Genomic DNA, 11,306 nt, shown 5'->3' with positions numbered 1-11,306 from the left:
TGCCTCCCTGCCTTTCCCCCATTTAACAGATGAGCCAAACGAGGCTCAGAGCGGTGACTTCCACGTCAAGCAGCTGGGCAAGGGCAGTAGCGGCATTTGGACTCGGGCCTGCCTGTTGCCTCTGTACCCCCTTCCTCCGCCGTGTGGTCCCTCCAGCAGGATTTGTCCCTGCTGCCCACTCCCTCTTCTCTGATGCACCCTCTTCTCTTGGCTGCCCTAACACCACACTTGCCTGGTTGTCCTCCTCCTCCTCGGTGACCCCCATTCTCCTCTGTAGCAGCCCCCAGCTTCTAAATGTCACCCCAACCAGCGGCTTCTAGCTGCTGAGGACGGACGCCCGGCGGCCTGGCCCTCTTCCGAAGCTCAAAGATCCATGTGCTGGAGACCTCCCTTATCTTGCTCCATCCCACGTCCCTGTCTTCTTTCCCCAGAGTTGGCATCCTGCATCTTCCTCTCAGTTAATGAAAACTCCATTTTCTAGGTGGCGGTTGTCTAATCGCTAAGTTCTGTCCAACTCTTGAGTGACCCAGTGGACTGGAGCCCACCAAGCTCCTCTGTCTATGGGATTCTCCAGGCAAGAATACTGGAGTGGGTTGCCATTTCCCTCTCCAGAGTATCTTCCCAACCCAGGGATTGAACCCACATCTCCAGCATTGACAGGAGGATTCTTTACCCCTGAGCCACCTGGGAAGCCCATTTTCTAGGTACTCCGGCTCCAGGAGATGGAGAAGGATAGGGATGCATGCAGTCCATGGGGTCGCAAAGAATCGGACACGACTGAGCAACTGAACAACAAAACAACTGGCAAAAAAAACCTGGCTTCCTCGCTCTGCCCACCACCACACACCCCACATCCACTCAATAGCGAATCCCATGGGCTCCACCTTGAAAACACACCCAGAAGCTGACATTCTCGCCCCACCCTCTTGTCCAAGCCACCTGCCCCTCCCCAGGCCCAGTGCAGGGGCCTCTTCACACTCCTATACCTGCCTCCCCCAGACCCTGTCCAAACAGCAGCCAGAGGGATGATGGCAGAACCAGATCCAGCTCACATCTCTCCTCTGTCCCACTCCCTCCAGTGAATTCAGTCCACCTCAGGCTCCTCACTGAACTCCGAAGAAGCACCTTACCCCTGTCCTCTAGCCACATCCCCTTCCTCTCCATGGGTCGGGTTAGCCACACTTGCCTCCCTGCTGGCTCTCTCCCCTCCAGGGCCTTTGCTATTGCCACTCCTCTGCCTGGAACAGCCTTGACCACATATCCTTGCAGCTACTTCTCTCCATGTTCAAGCTTCGTGTTCAGCTCCTTTGTGAGACTTCCTTGACCTCCAGACACACCTATCTTGCACTCCCCACTGCCTTCTTCCTTGACTCCCCCCCACCACACATATCAGCATCACCACCGTGTGACACTTGTTTCCTGTTTCTCTCCTGCACTTATTTTATTGCCAACCCCGTGCCCTAGAATGTGAGTTCCCAGGGCAGGGGGTTCCTGCTGACTTATTATACTTGTTCCCTGCTGTGATTTCCTCCTGAAACGGTGTCTGGAACAGTAACTGGGCAACTCAGCAAATGTCTGTGGAATGGATCAACCTGTACCCCCTCACCGCTGCTATTATAATACTTTTCCTTTATGTTGGCTTTGTGTGTGTGCTGAGTTGCTTCAGTTGTGTCTGACTCTTTGCAACCCCATGGACTATAGCCGCCAGGCTCCTCTGTCCATGGGGATTCTCCAGGCAAGAATACTGGAGTGGGTGGCCATGCCCTCCTCCAGGGGATCTTCCTGAACCAAGGATAGAATCTGCTGTGTTTCTTATGTCTCCTGCAAGTTCTTTACCATTAGCGCCACCTGGAAAGCCCCTTTTGATTCTAATAAACGTATTTTAAAAGGAAACTTTATGTTACTGCCCTAGGTGGAGCACCACTGCTGCTGCTGCTAAATCGCTTCAGTCGTGTCCGACTCTGTGCGACCCCATAGACGGCAGCCCACCAGGCTCCCCAGTCCCTGGGATTCTCCAGGCAAGAACACTGGGGTGGGTTGCCATTTCCTCCTCCAACGCATGAAAGTGAAAAGTGAAAGTGAAGTCGCTCAGTCATGTCCGACCCTCAGCGATCCCATGGACTGCAGCCTACCAGGCTCCTTCATCCATGGGATCTTCCAGGCAAGAGTACTGGAGTGGGGTGCCAATGCTTTCTATCACTAGCTTAAACATGAGAATAACAGTGTTCTAAGGCTCTTGGGGTCCCATCGCCTGTCTAAGGGCTGAGCCACTTCCTGGCCTCTTCCTGTGAAAAAATGAGGTTCACAAGGTGTAGAAAGGCGGTGAAGGCAGGCCAGCACCTAGTAGACACCAACTCTGGACCTGGACCTTAGCAGAGAATTAAAAAAAAAAAATCCAGACTCGAGAAGGCAATGGCTTTCTCCTGGAAGCCATCTCCAGTGCTGTGCTCAGATGTCCCCAGGGAATCTACCGCCTTGCAGCTTGACTAATTGAACAACAGCCCTCTGAGATCATGCCGTCATCACCCCCCTCATCTTATAGAGGAGAACGCTGAGGTCGAGGTGGAAGCCAGCCCAAGCTCACAGAGCATATTAAGGTGGACAGAGACTAGAATTTGAGTTTGCCAGATCCCAAGTCCTCAGTGGCCTCGAAGGCCAAGTCTCTTCTCATTTGATCTGACCTGGCTGCTGGGGCAGCTGTTGGGGGAGTTTGAGAGGGCTGGCTACAGTTTACCCATCTATAAAGTGCTACCTGAGAAGTACAGCCTGGCCCCCCAGGGGCTTTTGTTGAAGTCTGGGAGAGAAGGGTATCCTTTCTTCTGTGTGGGTGTGGGGTGTACTCTCTTTCTTCTGGAGAAGGAGTGGGGAGACCACAGCTGTGCTGCTGCCTGGCCACCACAAGAAGGGAGGGTCCATCTCAGAACAGAGCCCATCCCCAGGGAGGCTAGACACAGGCCGGGGAACATCCCTGAAGCCTCTGCGTCCTTCAGGGCTCGATCTGATTGGCCCTCGGCTTCCCCTTTATACAGCTTGGTTTAGCCAGATGGGCTGGATTCTTTCCCACTTGAACACAGAAGAATCCTAACTGATACAGCTCTCAATTAGGAGAGCTCTTAATTGCAGCACATTCCGCTCCACCTGGAGCCTCTCCCATTTTAATAAAAAGGACAAGAAAACAAAAAGCCAAGTCTGCCCCCGCCCCTTACCCCATTACCTCCAGTTCTCTGCCGCCTCCAACCAGGTTTGTCCAGAGTCACCTCCACGTGCTGTTTCTGATCCTGCCCTTCCCAGTCTCCCTTGCTTGTTTTCTGCTTCCTCTCCTACTGACAGAATGTGGTCCACTGGAGAAGGGAATGGAAAACCACTTCAGTATTCTTGCCTTGAGAACCCCATGAACAGTATGAAAAGGCAAAATGATAGGATACTGAAAGAGGAACTCCCCAGGTCAGTAGGTGCCCAATATGCTACTGGAGATCAGTGGAGAAATAACTCCAGAAAGAATGAAGGGATGGAGCCAAAGCAAAAACAATACCCAGATGTGGATGTGGCTGGTGATAGAAGCAAGGTCCGATGCTGTAAAGAGCAGTATTGCATAGGAACCTGGAATGTCAGGTCCATGAATCAAGGCAAATTGGAAGTGGTCAAACAGGAGATGTCAAGAGTGAACGTCGACATTCTAGGAATCAGTGAACTAAAATGGACTGGAAAGGGTGAATTTAACTCAGATGACCATTATGTCTACTACTGTGGACAGGAATTCCTTAGAAGAAATGGAGTAGCCATCATAGTCAACAAAAGAGTCCAAAATGCAGTACTTGGATGCAATCTCAAAAATGACAGAATGATCTCTGTTTGTTTCCAAGGCAAACCATTCTATATGACAGTAATCCAAGCCTATGCCCCAACCAGTAACGCTGAAGAAGCTGAAGTAGAACGGTTCTATGAAGACCTACAAAACCTTTTAGAACTAACACCCAAAAAAGATGTCCTTTTCATTACAGGGGACTGGAATGCAAAAGTAGGAAGTTGAGAAACACCTGGAGTAACAGGCAAATTTGGCCTTGGAATACGGAATGAAGCAGGGCAAAGGCTAATAGAGTTTTGCCAAGAAAATTCACTGGTCATAACAAACACCCTCTTCCAACAACACAAGAGAAGACTCTATACATGGACATCACCAGATGGTCAACACCGAAATCAGATTGATTATATCCTTTGGAGCCAAAGATGGAGAAGCTCTATACAGTCAGCAAAAACAAGACCAGGAGCTGACTGTGGCTCAGATCATGAACTCCTTATTGCCAAATTCAGACTTAAATTGAAGAAAGTAGGGAAAACCACTAGACCATTCAGGTATGACCTAAATCAAATCCCTTATGATTATACAGTGGAAGTGAGAAATAGATTTAAGGGACTAGATCTGATAGACAGAGTGCCTGATGAACTACGGACAGAGGTTCATGACATTGTACAGCAGACAGGGCTCAAGACCATCCCCATGGAAAAGAAATGCAAAAAAGCAAAATGGCTGTCTGGGAAGGCCTTACAAATAGCTGTGAGAAGAAGAAAAGCAGCCTTTTCCGGTAAGCGGCCTGAGGTGACCCCTAAAAATGGTGCGCTATTCACTTGATCCAGAAAACCCCACAAAATCATGCAAATCCAGAGGTTTAAATCTTCGTGTTCACTTTAAGAACACTCGTGAAACTGCCCAGGCCATAAAGGGTAGGCATATCCGAAAAGCCACCAAGTATCCGAAGGATGCCACTTTAAAGAAGCAATGTGTGCCATTCTGTCGCTACAACGGTGGAGTTGGTGGGTGTGCACAGGCCAAACAGCGGGGCTGGACGCAGGGTCGGTGGCTCAAAAAGAGTGCTGAATTTTTACTACGCATGCTCAAAAATGCAGAGAGTAATGCTGAACTTAAGGGCTTAGATGTAGATTCTCTGGTCATTGAGCACATCCAAGTGAACAAAGCCCCCAGGATGCGGCGCAGGACTTACAGAGCTCATGGTCGGATTAACCCCTACAGGAGCTCTCCCTGCCACATTGAGATGATCCTTCCTGAAAAAGAACAGATTGTTCCTAAACCAGAAGAGGAGGTTGCACAGAAGAAAAAGACATCCCAGAAGAAACTGAAGAAACAAACACTTACGGCCGGGAATAAATGCCGCAAAAAATAAATGCAAATAAAAGTAAAAACAAAAGAAGAGAAGAGAAGCGAAAAGCAAAGGAGAAAAGGAAAGATATAAGCATCTGAATGCGGAGTTCCAAAGAATAGCAAGGAGAGATAAGAAAGCCTTCCTCACCGATCAATGCAAAGAAATAGAGGAAAACAACAGAATGGGAAAGACTAGAGATCTCTTCAAGAAAATTAGAGATACCAAGGGAGCATTTCATGCAAAGATGGGCTCGATAAAGGACAGAAATGGTATGGACCTACAGAAGCAGAAGATATTAAGAAGAGGTAGCAAGAATACATAGAAAAACTGTACAAAAAAAATTTTCATGACCCAGATAATCATGATGGTGTGATCACTCACCTAGAGCCAGACATCCTGGAATGTGAAGTCAAGTGGGCCTTAGAAAGCATCACTACGAACAAAGCTAGTGGAGGTGATGAAATTCCAGTGGAGCTATTTCAAATCCTACAAGATGATGCTTTGAAAGTGCTGCACTCAATATGCCAGCAAATTTGGAAAACTCAGCAGTGGCCACAGAACTGGAAAAGTTTTCATTGCAATCCCAAAGAAAGGCAATGCCAAAGAATGCTCAAACTACCGCACAATTGCTCTCATCTCACACGCTAGTAAAATAATGGTCAAAATCTCCAAGCCAGGCTTCAGCAATATGTGAACTGTGAACTTCCAGAGGTTCAAGCTGGTTTTTGAAAAGGCAGAGGAACCAGAGATCAAACGGCCAACATCCGCTGGATCATCAAAAAAGCAAGAGAGTTCCAGAAAAACATCTATTTCTCCTTTATTGACTATGCCAAAGCCTTTGACTCTGTGGATCACAATAAACTGTGGATAATTCTGAAAGAGATTGGAATACCAGACCACCTGACCTGCCTCTTGAGAAACCTGTATGCAGGTCAGGAAGGAACAATGAGAACTGGACATGGAACAACAGACTGGCTCCAAATAGGAAAAGGAGTATGTCAAGGCTGTATGTTGTCACCCTGCTTATTTAACTTCTATGCAGAGTACATCATGAGAAACGCTGGGCTGGAAGAAGCACAAGCTAGAATCAAGATTGCCGGGAGAAATATCAATAACCTCAGATATGCAGATGACACCACCCTTATGGCAGAAAGTGAAGAGGTACTAAAAAGCCTCTTGATGAAAGTGAAAGTAGAGAGTGAAAAAGTTGGCTTAAAGCTCAACATTCAGAAAACGAAGATCATGGCATCTGGTCCCATCACTTCATGGGAAATAGATGGGGAAACAGTGTCAGACTTTCTTTTTCTGGGCTCCAAAATCACTGCAGATGGTGACTGCAGCCATGAAATTAAAAGACACTTACTCCTTGGAAGGAAAGTTATGACCAACCTAGATAGCATATTCAAAAGCCGAGACATTACTTTGCCAACAAAGGTCTGTCTAGTCAAAGCTGTGGTTTTTCCAGTGGTCATGTATGGATGTGAGAGTTGGACTGTGAAGAAAGCTGAGCGCTGAAGAATTGATGCTTTTGAACTGTGGTGTTGGAGAAGACTCTTGAGAGTCCCTTGGACTGCAAGGAGATCCAACCAGTCCATTCTAAAGGAGATCAGTCCTGGGTGTTCATTGGAAGGACTGATGCTAAAGCTGAAACTCTAATACTTTGGCCACCTCATGTGAAGAGTTGACTCATTGGAAAAGACTCTGATGCTGGGAGGGATTGGGGGCAGGAGGAGAAGGGGACAACAGAGGGTGAGATGGCTGGATGGCATCACCGACTCGATGGACATGAATTTAAGTAGACTCCGGGAGTTGGTGATGGACAGGGAGGCCTGGCGTGCTGTGATTCATGGGGTTGCAAAGAGTCGGACACAACTGAGCGACTGAACTGAACTGAATTCCTACTAAGGATGGAGGTTCCTGCTTGTAGCCCAGTCCCATCAAGATAGGATCAACAACAGTATCCTTAACTTTTGTTCACAAAACAACAAGCTGAAAGAATTGACTGTCAAATTAGATCTCAAAATTAAAAAATATTTCCAGGCTTATTTCTGACAAGAATGACCCAAAAGCCACAGTAGCCTCTGGTCTGCCACCCCCAAGTCTCAGGGGGCACCCCAATGGTGAGACTTTGGTTTCTAAGACCTTCTCCACCAAAGGAAAATGGATTCCTTGGAACATAAATAAATATATGAAAGTGAAAGTCACTCAGTCATGTCCGACCCTTTGCAACCCCATGGACTATACAGTCCATGGAATTCTCTAGGCCAGAATACTGGAGTGGGTAGCCTTTTCCTTCTCCAGGGGATATTCCCAACCCATTGATTGAACCCAGGTCTCATGCATTGCAGGAGGATTTTTTACCAGCTGAGCCACAAGCGAAGCCCAAATAAATAAATATATACATATATATATGTATATATTAATGATCCAGAATGCCCTGTTGTGGCAGGAAGGAAGGCCACTCTCAGAAATATTAGGGAAGCAACGGAAAGATGAGGGAACAATTAGAAGTCTCCCCCAGTGCTAGTCAACCCATAGCAATACAGGCATCAAAGTTGTTAATGGAAATAATTATAGTTAATTTGAATAAATTCACTCCTTGAAAAGCCAGGACTATAATGACACTTTAAAGTGAAACATGACTGTAACACTGCTGTATGACTTGTTTGGATTTTTATGGAGCTTATTAAGTTGGGATGTGTTACTTTGTGTATCTTCTTTCTTTTATTAGTGTTAACTAATTGGAGAGATATGTTTACTTTGTATGTGCAATTACAAGGTAATTGTAATTATCTTGAAGGAGTAGGGGAGGCAGGAACTGTACCACAGAAACAGGGGTAACTCATGTGACCGCACAGAACCTCAGACAGGTGAGGCTCCTTTAGGTTCACAACATGGGGTCAGTCTCAGTTGCCCCGGGAAAGAAAGGTTCACAGAAAATATCCACAATGATTAATTAGCCAAGTGTCACTCTGAGGAGAAGAATTGACGCTTTTGAATTCTAGAGAAGATTCTCGAGAGTCCCTTGGGCAGCAAGGAGATCAAACCAGCTGATCCTAAAGGAAATCAACCCTCAGTACTCATTGAAAGGGCTGATGCTGAAGCTGAAGCTCCGATACTTTGGCCACCTATTGCAAACAGCCAACTCATTAGAAAAGACCCTGATACTGGGAAAGATTGATGGCAGAAGGAGAAGAGGGCGACAGAGGATGAGATGATTGGATGACATCACCAACTCAATGGACATGAACTTGGGCAAACTCCAGGAGATGGTAAGGGACAGGGAGGGCTGGCATATTGCAGTCCATGGGGTCGCAAAGAGTCGTACATGACTTGGCAACTGAACACAAACACACACACACACACACACACACACACACATGCACACTCTCCAGGAAAGGCAGTCAAGCCCTAGTGTCCCAGCCAAAGACCAAGGTCAAACATCTGGGTACAGTGACCTCAGTTAGTTTTGGAAGATTATCACAAACATGAGAGGGTATCCAGATTTCATCAACAAAGCCCTGGAGAGAAACCACAAGTATGGCAAAATCCCTAGGAAGAAATAAAAGCCAGGATGGAAATGATGCTCGTGGTCTTGACATTTTACAAGAGTTTTAAGTATAATTGTTATAACAGTGTTGTTCTTGGATGCAGCCATAAAAAATTGTGTAATTGCACTTTAAATCGACAGAGGGTTACTTACTCGAGTTTGTAATCATATTTGATACCCAAGAAAAATTGGATTTTTAAATTTTATTTGTGAGATAGAAGAGCTTTCACGTCTGCCTAGATCTGGGGAATGAGACGTCTTGATAGCAACAATTGCATCAATAAATGCAGTGGGTGGTTTATAGGCTGCCTCTCTGATTCTCCTGGTGGCATTTGATAGCTGACCATGAATTTTCTGTACCCTTGGCCTCCTGCCCCTTGGACTGGTCATCTTCTGGTGGACTTTTCTTTCTCAATCTACCCCTGCCACACACCGGAGCCCCTGGGCCCTTTTCTGGCCCCTTCTCCCTTGGCCTTGCGCATTGGCCAGGTGTCTCCTACAGCTGTGGCCGGACCTCCATCTCACCCTGGCCTCCTTCCAAAGCTGAAACCTTGTTCAGACCGCAAAGGAGTTGTAGGTACTCAGAGCATCCGCTTGGTCAGCCTCGTGAAAAGGCAGCATCAACCCCCTGGGCCCTCGTCTCTCACTCAGTCTCGCTGAACTCACCTTCTCACTCTTTCAAACAAGCCTTCTCCTTTCTGTCCCCCTACAACAGCCCTCAGACAGCTGTCAGTCCATCCCTCAGTACTCTGTGAGCCCTCACAGTGTTTAAGGTCCTAGAAACACAAGATGGACCAGGTCCTGCCATTCGGAGCCTATGCCAGCCCTTCTCAAACTTCGCTGAGCACACCAGTTCCTGGGGACGGTTAAAATGCAAATTTTGGTGCTACAGGTCTGAGTTGGGGCCTGTGACTCTGCATTTCTAAGAGGCTCCCAGGTACTGCTGCTGCTGCTAGTGATTCCAGACCTATTCTTTGACTAACAAGGTCCCGGGTTACACAGGGGTTTTGAGTCTTGCCAAAGAGTGTAGGCAGAGGGCCATGGAGGGCCCAGGGTGGAGAGTTCTTCTGACCCAGTTAAGGTCTCCAGGACAAATGCAGTCATCTGGGTTCTTTCATCAAATGATCTTCCCTAGGACAGGGTTCTTCTCCTATTCCTGGCTGGGTAGGGGAATTTCCCATGATGCTCAGTGAGCCTCTTGCCTCCTGAACTTGATAACTAAGATGTGCGAGGCCTTTACCCCATTTCCGGAGAAGAAAAAGCGCAGCGGCCTCAACCCCTTTCCCTCTCATGGCATTTACCCCAACCTCTGAAAGGGCCTTGGCCTGGCCAGCCCCGTGCCCCTCGCCCACCTGCAGCTCCCGAATGGTCTCCTGCTTCTAAGACGGCCGATTTAATTTTCTTCTGAGCTTCCCAAAGCTCCCAGGGCTGAGGATGAATCCCAGCCCCTTTACACTGCCCTCCAAAGACCACCCTCCCAGGCTTCCCCACTGCCTTCCCACCCAGGGTTCCCAGGTCGGCTCCAACTAAGATAGTACATCCTGCTTCTCTGCTCTCCTGCAGGGCGTCACCCCCTGAATGTCCCTCCCTATTCCTCGACTGACCCTCTAACTTCTTAGGATTTTACGTGTTTACATTCATTTAATTTCTATACAGGTTTAGGAAGAGCATGTTATGTTGTCCATTTTATAGACAACAAATCTGAGGCTCAGAGAGGCTTGGTCACTTACCTCTGGTCACACAGCCAGGAAGGCATTGAGTGGGGATTAGAGCTAGGCCTTTCGACCTGTCCTTCTGTTGGACCACCAGAGTTTTTGTTTTTGAGCATTTTCTTGTGAGCCATACTTTGTGTGTGTGTGTGTGTGTGTGTGTGTGTGTGTGTGTATTCCTGCCTGGAGAATCCCATCGACAGAGAATCCCATCGACAACCTTTCCACAGGGTTGCAAAGAGTCGGACACGACTGAGCGACTTAGCACGCATGTATGTTCATTTGCTCAGCCGTGTCTGACTCTTTGCGACCCTATGAACTGTAACCTGCGAGGGTCCTCTGTCCGTGGGATTCTCCAGGCAAGAAAACAAGTGGGTTGTCATACCTTCCTCCAGGGGATCTTCCCAACCCAGGGATGGAACCAGGGTCTCCTACACTGCAGGAGGATTCTTTACCACTGAGCCACTGGGGAAGCCGGTGAGCCCTACTTTGATGGAGGGTTATACAAGGTGTGATGTGAACCCCCAAGAGGCTTATCCACCTGGTACGAGCTTGAGCTGACGGATGTCAGCATCTCTTCCCAGCTCAAGTTCAGTGACACCACATTGGTAGCGTGAAATTGGCTATGCTGGGAATATTTACACCACGGAAATTGGCAAACGCTGCAAATCAGCACTCCCTGCAGAGCAAGTGGTTAACACGCGGCTGCAGCTCACCCAGGTCTGGGAGATGGAGACAGCCTCCTGGAGGAGACAACTTCCTAGCTGACCCTGGCAGAATGAGTGGGGGGAGAGGTGGGTGAATGTTAGCTTCATCTGGAACATTCGACCTGCCTTCTGCTTACAGCTCACTCAAAAGTGAGCAAGAACCCTTGGTCTATCCTAGAAA

At 47.9% G+C, this 11,306-nt stretch overlaps 1 pseudogene; it reads left to right on the top strand.

The window, feature by feature from the left end:
• Positions 1-4,550: 4,550 nt before the first annotated feature.
• Positions 4,551-5,185, top strand: LOC113892143 (annotated as a pseudogene).
• The last annotated feature ends 6,121 nt before the right edge of the window (positions 5,186-11,306 follow it).

Source organism: Bos indicus x Bos taurus, chromosome 5, assembly GCF_003369695.1.
Source record: "Bos indicus x Bos taurus breed Angus x Brahman F1 hybrid chromosome 5, Bos_hybrid_MaternalHap_v2.0, whole genome shotgun sequence".
Lineage (NCBI taxonomy): Eukaryota > Metazoa > Chordata > Mammalia > Artiodactyla > Bovidae > Bos > Bos indicus x Bos taurus.
The sequence above is the reverse complement of the archived record's forward strand: the minus strand, read 5'-3'. Positions and strand labels throughout refer to the sequence as shown.